Genomic DNA, 580 nt, shown 5'->3' with positions numbered 1-580 from the left:
AATCTGTTAAGTATTCACTATGGTCGATACGCATCTGGTAAATACTGGAAAAACTTTTCTGAAAATACAGAACAATTATTTCATATAAAACTTTGTACTTATATTATAGCACAGGCAATATGGGCATGGTTTGGACCACTTTCTATTGTGCTCATTGGTTTTCTAATAATTTTGGTAGTGCGTCTCGGCTACTCTGATATAAGGAATTTGAATGCGATATTTTATGTTAGTATCAACAAATCAAAATTACATCTTTTTTCCCTTCTAATGAAATCTTTTCCAGGTTTTGGCAATATTGAACGTTATCATTGTTATAGAACTGGCAGTAACAACATATTTCCACAGAAAAACACATGGATGGCATTCATTTTTAAACGGTACCGTTGATGACAAACAATTGTTGAGTTTTTTATTTGTCTTTGTCTTTGTAATTCAGGTATTCAAATGTTTCTCATAGATCTGACGAACTGTATTGGAATAATCAGAAAATTCAATGCAAAAAAAATTATATTCCAGGTTATCAGCTGGGGATCCACTTCATATCTATTCGAAAAAGCCAATGCAAAATGGCATAAAATTA

The sequence above is a fragment of the Sitodiplosis mosellana genome, unplaced genomic scaffold (genome assembly GCF_009176505.1).
Source record: "Sitodiplosis mosellana isolate CC-2019 unplaced genomic scaffold, AAFC_SMos_1.0 Smas_scaffold_5879, whole genome shotgun sequence".
NCBI classification, from domain to species: Eukaryota; Metazoa; Arthropoda; class Insecta; order Diptera; family Cecidomyiidae; genus Sitodiplosis; species Sitodiplosis mosellana.
This window is presented reverse-complemented; position numbering follows the sequence as displayed.